Raw genomic sequence first — 12,085 nt, forward strand, 5'->3', positions numbered from 1 at the left:
TTAGCCCCTGAATTGCAGTGATAATGTCCTGTTGCTGCAATCTTTTTCATACCATCTTCACTCTCCCTCATGTGCTGTACGTTGGAGAGATCCTCTTCAAATATTACAATCTTACCCATTCTTTAATGTCAGATTCAAGTCCAACCACTGCTGTGAAGTCCTCTTTCTCCTCTGAACTCCATTAACAAATCATTTATTTATTATTCATCTTGCCTTTTACATTTACTCTTTTTGTTAAAAGTTTTACTTTCCATGAACTTCTGTTTCTTCTTCCATCTGAGCCATAAGGTCCTTGAAGAATGGACCTTAAATTTTGCTTTTCTCTGTCCCCTGTGCACTTACCCAAAGCTTCATTCAGCACTTCTTGAGTGATATAAAAACAATTATAAAATGTGTCCATGCACCTTGATGTTATGCCTATATTTAAAATCAAATTGTCCGTCAATTCAAGTATTCCTTAATCCTTGACCAGCGCTGTCATCACGTGAAATATACTCAATTGGTAATGTGTGAAGTGTATAGAAATTCAAACATACTTGCATTATTTATTCTCAGATGTCAACAGCTTTTCAAGCTTACATTTAGAAAAATCAATGAAAAATGATAACCAAAAGTGTTAGTGTTCTCTTAATTTCTATTACACATATTAAACAGAATTCTAATCTTTCACCATAATATTTATCACAATTGTTTCAGTACAAAAACCTTGAACATCTTTCCCTTTCCCTCTTCTCCTTTGAGCCAGTGTTCAAGTAAACCAAGTAATAATTCAATCATGGCCAAAATATTCTTCCTTGTGATTCAAAATTAAAATTCCATGTGACCTGTAATTTTTTATAGCACTAACTTCTGGAAAAACACAAGACAACGCCTAAGCAGTTTTAAGAATGACACTATTCAGATATGAGTGTTGGAAATGGTCACGATTTTAATTAATTGTGAACAGCCTGTAAAGCCCAGTTTTTATTTGACTTTAGTTTTTTATGTAGTAAAGTGAGAGACCTATTTCTAGGAAGTCTAAAGGTCTTAAATTGTAGGAATTAGTTATATACCTAGATGATGCTTTGCTACAATCCATCTTGTTTTTACATTATATTTTATGACCTGGGAAGGGAAAAAGTAGAAAACTATAATGAGAAATCAGAGAGGTTGAAGATGGAGGCGATTTTCCTGGCTTTCCCTGCGGTGAATTTCTGGTGGGGTACACAGGGCCTTTAAAGCCGGTGGGTGACCTTGTCTTTCTCTGCCCCTTCCTGCTGAAGGGCCCACAGTGATGGCTCCATAGCTTCCATCCGTGCTCCTAGCTTGGATTGTCACACTTTCTCCAAACTGGCCAGTGTTCGTGCGTCTCAAAGACCCATCCTCAGAGATGCAGGAAGAAGACGCCTGTGGTATTCTCGCTCCTGTATCATTTTAAAGAGCACATTTGCCTGATTTTCTGAATATTTCTTGATTATCATGCTTTTGAGTTAGAATTTTTTCTTTTTTTAATTTTTTATTATTTTTTTAATTGCAGTAACATTGGATTATAACAATATATAGCTTTCAGATGTACATTGTAATATATTTCAAATTCTGTGTAGATTACATCATGTTCACCACCCAACAACTAATTATACTCCATCCCTTCACATGTGAGCCTAATCATCCCTTTCGCCCTCCCCGGCCCCCTTCCCCTATGGTAACCACCGATCCAATCTCCATTGCTATGTGTTTGTTTGTCACTGTTTTCATCTTCCACTTATGAGTGAGATCATATGGTATTTGACTTTCTCCCTCTGACTTATTTCACTCAGCGTAATACCCTCAAGGATCATCCATGTTGTCACAAATGGCTGGATTTCATCATTTCATAAATAATGGATTTTTCAAACGAATTTCCACTTCAGCTGCCTTTCAACACCATCAAGTTCTGTTCCTTTGGTCCGTTGGGCTATGTCTGCAAATTCTCCAGCAGGTGAGTCTTGAGCCCAGCCTGGCATACAGCACCTGTGGGAAAGCCAGTCTAGTCAAGCATCAAGAGGAACTTGGAAATTCCACATCTTAGCCCAGAGGAACATGCACCAGGATGGAGATCTGAAAATTTTAGGAGCTTTCACACAGAGGAACTGACTCCTTTGTAGAGAGAGAGTTCCTAAAACATGTCACTTAACATCAGTGCTAATTCCGATCTCTCTTCTGCTATCACTGTCTGGAAATATCCTCTTTGTTCCCTAAACCTCCTAAGAAGACAGTAAGTTCTTCAGGCCAACAGTTTAAGTTTTAATTTCAAAGCTTGCTTTTCTAGGGAGCTGTTATGAACATAAAACCAGTATCTCAAATTTAAAAGGCATTTGTTCCAGATAACTTTTTGGAAACTATTTAATTTAGATGTAAATTACTTCTGGACTCAGCCATGAAGAATCCCGTCACTGTTTAATTTGCCAACAATTTCAGTGGGAAGACGGAGTTCATCTGTGAGTTGTCTGGATCCCGAAATCTGCCTGGATGAGTCATACCTAGTAAGTGCTTCTCCAGCGAGCGAACCCACATCTCTCAAAATGGTTTCACTGCCACTAAAAATGACCTTGCAGAAAAAGGAGAGTGTGTGTGAGCTATCTATCCCGCCAGGGGAGACACAGAAACTCTTAGCTTATTAAAGTCTTGAGAAGTCCAGCAGCGGAGAAATGTGATTTGCCTTGTGTCACAGTACTTCCCAAACTTATTTGGCCATGAAACTCTGAAAAATTGGTTTCTACTTAGCATCTGGAGAATTGATATTTCGCAGAATATACTCTGGGAAATGGGTTAATTATCTTGCCTTACAAAAAAGAGAGACAATTTTTTTTGATATAAAGTATAACTGAAATAAACAGCCATTTCATTTTTATCCTACAATCATTTGCCGTTGTCTCACCATGGGTTTCTCACCCATATTTCTAAAGGCCTGGTTTCAGGTAGTCTAAGAATACATCATTCCTTTTAGTCGGGTTTGGAGGAATGTGTGTTAAAAATGTGACTGGGGATTGCACGCAGTGTCTGGAACTGAGAAGAGAGACACACAGCTTGGGTTTCCACCCACACATATATCAGTGTGATCCTAACGTTTTCTCTTCCTCTTTATTTTAGGTTTTCTGTTGAGTCTATAATTATACTAGATCCCTAGTGGAGTTAGTAGATGTACTGATGGGGGTTCAGCAGGACATCAGCTGGATAAACTTCTCAAAAACTCAACAGAATTCCTAATGAGATGATTGAAGCTATGCTCTATTAAATATTTAAGGTCCAAACTAGACCAATAGAAAATAACTTCTACACAGAAACTGCATGGGAGGAATTTTAAGCTAAGGAGGCACACACATACACAAAGCAATCAAAAGCAAGAACTGCAGACTTACAGGTACGTTCTTCATTAACGTATTCTGACACAGTAATAACTTCTGGTTACATAAGGCACACGACAGAGAGCAGACAAGACTATTGGTCTAAGTGTCTTAAAAATATTCCCTAAGAAGTGGGAACTCTGTCTCCTCTGAAGGGAGTGTGGAAGATGGTGGGAAGCAGGAACTGAGTCATTATTTGAGGGCAAAGTACCAGAAGTCCCGTGACCTGTGATTTCGCTCTATCACCAGTGTCAACCTACGGCCAGAAAATGGGGGTCCTTCGCAACATAGAGACCCATAATCCTCTGATTAATAAGCTTCCCAATTCTCCAGCCAGTAACTTTTGTTACACTGAAGTTTTCCTTTGAGAGGGTTGACAGTCTCCATAAGTTAGGACCCGAATGTCCCCTTGGCTCACCATATCATAGATGCAGAAGTGGTCAGGGAAAGAGTTAAAATACTCCAAATCTGACCTCCTCCTTCCCACACACACCCCCATAAAGTCCCTACACCAATAAAGTCTGCCCTGGATATCTCTGGGAGTCTGAGAAGCGGTCTTAGGCGTGCCTCTCTAATGGTTTGTGGGTCCTGGGGCATTCCTTCTTCAGGCTCTCACATTCCTCACCAGCATGCCAGCCCACCACCATTGCTGATAGTGCCTTCCGTGCTCTTTAAAACAGGCCCTGGTGCACCCAACGCTGCCAGTCACAGGTACCAGAGCATGCTGAGCTCCCCACAGAGATGGTGAGATCACCTCGCCCCCATACCACATCACAGTCTCTACAAATCCCTTATTCCCTTCTCTCACAATCTCACAGAGAACTTCCAGCTTCCTCAGGTTGACCCCAAACCCTCGGTCCACGCACCCTGGACAACAGGGAGGCTAGGGGAAATTTCTACCACCAAAAGACTCTAGTGTTAATACCTCCACCTTCTCCTTAAGCCAAATAAGCCCACACGCAAATCACCTTGAGCCCTCCAACTCCCCAACCTCATCAGACAAATCCAGATGAGTCTTAATTTCCTTTTGGGGCTGCCTGGACCCCCGTGGCTCCATATACAGTTACAAAGGCAATGACAAAAGGAAAAATGCTCACACCCCTCGGGCCACAGATGGCCACTTGGGGCATCTATGGCCTTGCTGCTCCACTTTAAGCTTGACCTTGATATTCATCTTAACCACATTTCAGTAAAATGTTTGGAGAATTGTGTTAGATGATGTTCTCTACCTCAAGTAGGAACTTCCTCCAGAGATGGACCTGCCCTTTATTATGCTGTAAACAGATCTGGCCCCGACTCTCAACCAGGACTTAGAAAATTTGGAGCGCATTCAGAGAGATGTCAAAGGATGATTAAATATTTAAAGCACTGAGAAATAATGGAAGAAAGCAAAAGGCTCTGGGGTCACTGGCAGCATCCCACAAGAGAAACAACATGGGTTTCATAACAGAGAGACCTACATTTAAATCCCATCTCTGTCTTAATAACCGTGACCATGAGCATTTGCTTAACTTCCCTGAGTCCCAGTTTTCTCACCTCTGAAATAGAAATTATATGTGCTTTACAGATTGTCTATATTGTCTGTTATCTAATAAAAGATATTAGAAACATAACGGAATTTTTTAAATGTGTAAAATGTAAGCTCCATTTCTTCTCAGTCACAATTAAAAGATTGGAAAATTTGGGAACTAAAACTCTTGCATTACAGAAATAACAGAAACAATGCCACCACATACCCCCCACCCAAACATAAGCCTGCTGCTGTGTAAGAACAGTTGAATCAAAAGGTCTCTTATGATTTTGAAATACAGAAATATTAAGACTGGTCCCATCAGCTGTCCTATATTAGTGCCTTCCCTGCACCTTCCAGTTGATTCATGAAGTAAATACATGTTTTCCGGGAATTGGGGATATATAACGATTTTGCCTTTAATGCTAATTTAAGACTAGCAAGCAAATTCAACTTAAGATTAGCAAGTGAAGTTATAAATAACAAGCATTTCTTTCTATATTCTGAGTTGCCATCTATGTTATTTTCACCGCTATAGGACAGATGAAGAAAGGAAAAAAAGACATAGATATATCTCAGTAGTAACATTAAAATAGTCATATTAGAAGTATCAGTAACCATACTAAAATAGGAAGAAAATCTCATTGTAGCTAATTGGTATTTTTCTTGAGCTTCTGTATAAAGTAAATGGCTTTTTTGTACCAGGAGTACTTTTGATTTGTAAGGTACACTTTGTATATGAAGGACAACACAAAGGAAAAGAAACTCTCATAAAGATGAAATGGTATTCTTGTTATAGGAATAAAGTTTTTACCTGAAATCTCTCCAGAAAATAGTAATAAATAGGAATATCATATATTATGCATAAATAAGTAAAATTAATTATATGGAACAAATAATATTAGAAAGTAGCAAATTGTCCTGAGCTGTGACAAAAGTTAATAGGATGCTTCTTCGTGGTTGCCTTAAGAGACTGCCTAGTGTCAAAATAGATCAGTCATACACATAGCAGGAGCCTCCGGTATTTGTCTCCCCTTACCCTGGGAGAAAGAGTTGAAGCAACATGCCAAGAGAAGCATAAATATCGGATACACTCCTGGCACTCTCTGTACGCTTACCACTTACAAATTGGGAATCATAAAAAAGATGTCTAAGCCAGGATGTATATGCCAGGTATACATAAATATGATTTAAGAAATAAGTGGTCTTGATTCAACTCTAAGCCTTAGATTTTATAAAATTTCTTCCCTTACATAAAGGGGAGTTTCACGAGGGTAATCAGTTTCAGACACAAGTTTTAAGGAAGAAATGAGGTTTTTTCTTTAAAAGGTCTTCAAAACTTTACAGTTGTGATATAAATTTTAAATTTGAAAATTGAAAGAGCTCACAATCCATGAAATGCTCATGGCATTTCCAGAAACACTTTTTAAATTGCTACAGTATCCGTTGAATATGTATTTATGCATTTCTCAATGGATTATTCTCCCTTGTTAACTAGACTGAGAAAAGGCAATAAAATATTCAGCTGCCTCATGCAGTCTTTCTGATAAAGAATTCAGCTACAACAGCTACTCAACCAGCCAATGTCTTATTCAGGGATGACCTGAAAACTCTCATCCCACTAACCTTTGATAAAAAAGTTTCCCTACTGAAGAACAGCAAATAAATGAAAATTGAAACTATCACATTTGTCTAAATCAAAGAGCAGGTGTTCATTGTCTTTTTCAGAGGAGAGCTTATATGAAGTCACTTTGTTCTGCGTTTACTTTGCATTTTCTCAAGTCACAAGGATTTCCCTTTTGGAAATTCTGTTCGTTTAGAACAGTAGAACGCTGAAGAGTGTTGTGTGAAGGCGCTACACAAATCTAGCAGGATTCTGTAATGATTTGAAAGAGCCCCTGCAGCTTTGAAAGGGAGCTCTTAGAAGAGGGCCAGCCATCTTACAGAAGAGCTGTGGAAAGCAGCCCATAGCACATTCCACAAACTTGCCCGATAGACCGGGCAAGTCAGGACCTCATTCACATTCACAGTCACACACAATTATGCATTCGTAATTGTGTGCATTTATGCACATGATGATCTTGGGTGATACCAGGAGCATAGACAATGAAAATCACCAGATAACCCCACCATCTCGTTTAAACAATTAGTTTCAAATTTATGTCTTTCCGAGATTTTCATTAGAACTGCTAAACCTAAAATAAAAGAAAATAAATGTGACTAGATTGAGCTTCTCTTTCTTTCTGTGTTGCTAAAAGGAGAAAGAGGGGCAACATATGTGAAAAGGGAAATAAGGGAACTGTATAATCTGTGTCTAGAAAACAGGCTCTGAACAATAAAGATATCGATATAAATCTGCAAATAGAGAAATAGGACTGGGAGTCATTTTTTCCTTATAAGAATCTTAATATTTAAGAACATAAGAACAATTCACCCTTTAGTCCATTATTTAAAAATTTAAATGATATGTTGGTTATATTAATTGTTGCTAATTGAATGTGATTCAACCTCGGATCTCACAGCACTTTGCAAAAAAAGTTTGATGAATATTTAATTCCAATTTATTGAGATAACTATTTTCTTCCAGTCTGACTGCATCCCCTATGGTTTCACACAGCTTGGTAAAATGTGGCTGAAGACCTGGCTACTCACTTTTACTCAGTCATCTCTCTTTGCTTCTAAAGTCATCACAAAGACTTTTGCGTCTAAAGTCTTTACCCCTTACGTGTCACTTTTGCATACATTGCTGCTTTGTAACATTTCTTAACTCTTTTCCTTAAATAATTATCTCACTTCCCTTGTGTGTATTTTGTGCCTTCCCAAATGTATTTCAACCTTTTTAATATCAGAGATAGAATCTTGGTTATGTCCCAAAGCACATAGGTCTCAAAGACCTCTGAAAGCCAAGGCTCTGTGTGTGTGTGTGTGTGTGTGTGTGTAGAGATCAGAGAAACTCATCTGAATGTACCAGGGCCATTTCTCATTACCCAGAACCCGTGAACATGGTCAGCCTACAAAGACACTCTCAGTTTTGTCTAGACCAAAAGGAACGGTGAGCCCAGTAGAATAACTCCTGACTGGCCTTGGACATAGACCTTAAACTTGCAGTTTATTTTCTGCTTCTAACTTCACTTCTAATATCATTCATCAGACCATGGCACCGAGGAAAGGGGAATGAGGAAGAGGTGATCAGACCTCCCAGCATCGTCGTATGGGCTCTGGTGTCTGGTGGTGGGTGGGTGAGACATGTAAAGGGACTGAGGCCATGTTTTACGCCTTTCTTATCTTCCCTCACCACCCTTATCAATTTCCATACCAACTGGGTCAGTGTGTGCTTCTCACTAAGGGCAGAGTTCAGGAATGGCACTGGAAATGGGGAAGGGGATTCATTTATTCAGTCATTGATAATTCCTAGAGTCCTACCGACCCTGTCCTAGGCACTGTCTTAGGACTAAGACTGCAATGAAGAAGAAAATGGGCAAAGTTCCTCCTCACATGGACCTTCTGTTCTAGCAAGCAATGGGTAACATGGCAGAAAGCAAACAACAAAAGAGCACATAAAAAATAAACAAGCAATAATATTTACTAGTGAAAAATGCTCCAAACAAGATAAAACAGAATGGTATAATAGAGATACGGGTGTTAGGATGGGTGGCCATTTAGGCGGGTGGTCAGATAAGACCTGGCTGAGAAATAGACTTTTAGGCTGACACCAGACTGAGGTGAAGGAGCCAGCCCCTGAGCTTCATGGAGCAGAGGTTCTCTGCTAAAGAAACAGCAAGTACCTGACTGAGTTTTGTGTTCAAAAACAGAGAGAAGTCCTGTGAGGCTGGAGCATGGTGAGCGATGGGCAGAGTGGTACAAGAAGAGATCAAAGAAGTAAGACAAGCCAGGGCCTGCAGGCCTTTGTAACCTCAGGAATAATTCGGAATTTTCTTCTAAGTGCAATAGAAATCCAGTAGAGGGTATGGCACAGATGTGATGTACTCAGACCCAACTTTCCAAGATTGCTCTGGTTGCTACGTGGAGAATGGTGGGGCTGGAGCAGAGATAGGTGTGGAAGCTGGGCCATGCTATCACAGTAGTCAAACTGGCTTGAAGTGAAGCAACCAGTGGAGATGCAGAGGAGGGGTGGTTTCAGGGTAAGATATACAGGTGATGCTGAAGAACTGGAGCACAAGGAGTAAACAGCAAAAAGAGTCGAGGATAGCTTTTGGGGTTTGGACTGAGAAACTGGGTGGAGAGTTATTACAGTTACTGAAATTGGGAAGCAACAGGCTTGGAAGAGGCAGAGGGGGAAAGTAAGAGTTCTGTTTTGCGGCTGGTGGGAATGCACACTGGTGCAGCCACTATGGAAAACAGTATGGAGAATCCTCAAAAAACTAAAAATAGAAATACCATGTGACCCAGCTATCCCACTACTGGGTACCTACCCAAACAACTTGAAATCAACAATCCAAAGTAACATATGTACCCCCATGTTCATTGCAGCACTATTCGCAATAGCCAAGACATGGAAACAATCCAAGTGCCCATCAACTGATGAGTGGATAAAGAAGAGGTGGTATGGGGCCGGCCTGGTGGCGCAGTGGTTAAGTGCTCACATTCCGCTTCAGCGGTCTGGGATTTGCCGGTTTGGATCCCGGGTTCAGACATGGCACCGCTTGGCAATCCATGCTGTGGTAGGCGTCCCACATATAAAGTAGAGGAAGATGGGCATGGATGTTAGCCATGTGTTCCTCAGCCAGTCTTCCTCAGCAAAAAGAGGAGGATTGGCGGCAGATGTTAGCTCAGGGCTAATCTTCCTCAAAAAAAAAATTTAAAAAAATAAAAAAAAGAAGATGTGGTATATATATACAATGGAGTACTACTAAAGCAGAAAAAAAGACAAAATCGTCCCTTTTGCAACAACATGGATGGACCTGGAGGGAATTATGCTAAGTGAAATAAGCCAGACTGAGAAAGACAAACTCTGTATGATTTCACTCATATGTGGAAGATAAAGAAACACATGGACAAAGAAAACAGTTCAGTGGTTACCAAGGGAAGGGAGTTGGGGGTGGGCACAGGGGGTGAAGGGGAGGACTTATGTGGTGACACACACGAAATAACGAACAACTGAAATTTCACAAGGATGTAAGCTATTATGAACTCAATAAAAAAAGTCACTGGAAAAGAAAAGAGTTCTGTTTTGCTGTGTCACGTTTGAGATGATGATTATACTTCTGAGTGAAAATTTTAGTCAGTCAAAGTAGTTCAGAGACTAAAAGGCACGAATGGGTTCAATGATCAGCATTTTAATCTGTGGAACGTAGCTATGGAGGGGACAGAAATAAATGACAGTCTTCCCTTCCTTCAGGAGCAAACAGAGCCCTGGAGAGACAGCCATGTCCACAGCTGGGTGTATGATAGGTAAGATCTTTGGCAATTGCTGGAACAGGCCCCTAAAGAGCATTTTAGGAACATTAACAGAGAGGGAGTGATTCTGACTCGTGTCCCCTTTGATCCCACTGCTGTCATTCTCCTTTTCTGCAAGACTTTGCTACCTTCCCACTTCAGTTCCTTTGGGTCAGACTCTATAACTCTTCCAGGCCCATCAATTTTTAAAGCTATTAGGGGAAATTGTGATTATTTTTCCATGACTAATTCCAAAATGTTATCAACACTTTACGGAGTTAAAGATTGTTTGTGACGATGTTGCTAGCTTGGGCTTCTTCTGTGGACTTCGGATTTCATATTTTAGGGGCTTTTAAATGCTTTTGCAGGTCAAATACTAGAGCACAGCCTTAAATCAATTTTAGCACTTTTTAGCACAACACTTACACTATTTTGTTGGAACTAAGTGTCAAGGACCATATGATCTTTGGTGCCCAAATTCTCAGAGAACTTGCAGTTTCTGATGTAACATTTTTATAGATAATTTCTTTATTAAATAGATGGTTTATAAGTATTCAGAAAAGTGAGCAATTGGTGAAACCAATTACAAAAAGAACATTATTTTGGTGCAAAACAATTTTTAATTCCTTGTGCTTTTCTTAGTGTAAGGTTTTAATGTGACTTAAATATGTATTTAACTGTGGCCATTACAGCCTATAAAGGCAAGAATCTGTGAACTAACTAGTGAAAATTTACATCATGAGTGGGGTAGGCTTTGGAAGACCCACAACAAAATAATGACCAAAAACACACAATACCCCTCCCCAAACTGCGGATGGTATTTCTTTGTAAATAATATGTCCAAAGCAATATGTCTCATCAATAAATCAGTATAGATTCTGATCAAAAATATCTTTTTAGGAAAATGTGGTCTTTAGCAAGAGAAAACCACTTATTTTAAACACCCTGCTCCACTGCAAAGCTCCCTGCCCGCCCTGATGTCCTGCCCTCTGCCACCGCATGAATCACTTCCCCATCAGAGCATCACAGGATGTTGGGTCCAGAGAGAACCTTAGAGAGCATCCAAGTTGGCCACCCTGTCCACTCGTGTGAGCACACTCACTTTATACACACGAAAAATCTGAGCCCCAAGAAGCTTGGTGATGTGTACATGGTAACATCACCGGGACAAGAATTCTTCAAGTTTCCAGCCATAAGCCATGGAAATAAATCCTCAATCCTTCCATCAATTAATATTTTACTTTCCTTTGTAGAGTTGATCTACAGGTAGAGAAAATAATTTTATTAAAGGAATCTACTCTGAGATACGAATCCCCTTCCTCCATCCTCACCAGAATTATTTACTGAATTATTATTAAATTAATTATTATTAAAGAATTATTTGCTATTGCAAACACATCTCTAAGTGGTGATATTTCAGCAATGGGGCAGTTTTAGGGGCAGGGGATCTTTGCCAGAGCCATTCAAACCACACACTTACCTTCACCGCTTATGTTCTCTGAGGACACTGATGTGTCCTGTGAAAACCACCAATTCTCTAACATCAAGATATGAGGCTCCAGGCAGCGGACACGATCAAGAACCCCTGCCCCAACCAGAGGAAATGAAGCCTCTGGCTGTAGGGAGGGCTTGCTGTAGTTCTCAATACCCAAGTTCCTGGAGTCCCCACGCCCTGACTTTCAGACCACAGCAGTTGAAAGGATAGCAAGGAGACTTCCTCAGCTCCCTTCACTCTTGCCTACAGAAGGAGGGACTGGGCAAAGGTGTGTCTGTGATCCTCATATCCCTCCCCCACTATTTGTAGTTGGTTGCTTGG

The 12,085-nt window shown here is 40.2% G+C and overlaps 1 long non-coding RNA gene across 1 annotated transcript in view; it reads right to left on the reverse strand.

Annotated features, from left to right (window-relative positions):
- Positions 1-1,475: 1,475 nt before the first annotated feature.
- LOC103561372 (uncharacterized) overlaps positions 1,476-12,085 on the reverse strand; it is a 67,806-nt gene continuing 57,196 nt past the window's right edge. Inside the window, exon 3 of the long non-coding RNA XR_547433.2 lies at positions 1,476-1,989. This is a non-coding gene — a long non-coding RNA (uncharacterized lncRNA). The remainder of the gene's footprint in view (positions 1,990-12,085) is intronic.

Source organism: Equus przewalskii, chromosome 9 (assembly GCF_037783145.1).
Source record: "Equus przewalskii isolate Varuska chromosome 9, EquPr2, whole genome shotgun sequence".
Taxonomy (NCBI): domain Eukaryota; kingdom Metazoa; phylum Chordata; class Mammalia; order Perissodactyla; family Equidae; genus Equus; species Equus przewalskii.